Source organism: Loa loa, assembly GCF_000183805.2.
Source record: "Loa loa unplaced genomic scaffold supercont3.29, whole genome shotgun sequence".
Classification (NCBI taxonomy): Eukaryota; Metazoa; Nematoda; class Chromadorea; order Rhabditida; family Onchocercidae; genus Loa; species Loa loa.
Window position 1 is genome coordinate 190,206 of NW_018108209.1, and position 326 is coordinate 190,531.

The window sequence follows — 326 nt, forward strand, 5'->3', positions numbered from 1 at the left end:
ACATATATATATATATATAACACACACACACACACACACACACATACACACACACACACACACACATACACGCACACACACACACACATACACCCACATGAACAAATCATTGAATTGTTTAGTACTTTACATTTAGACAGACAGACACACACACACATATACAACCGTACAGAAGTTTACTTCAAAATACAAACTTTAGTGGGAGACGGTCCCAAAGATGTCCATGGACTGCATTGATTGATACTTTTGTTTTCTTCAACAACTGCGTAAAAAGAAAAAATGAAATTGAACTGTCCTGTGAACTCGTTCCCTCTCCCTATCCCATC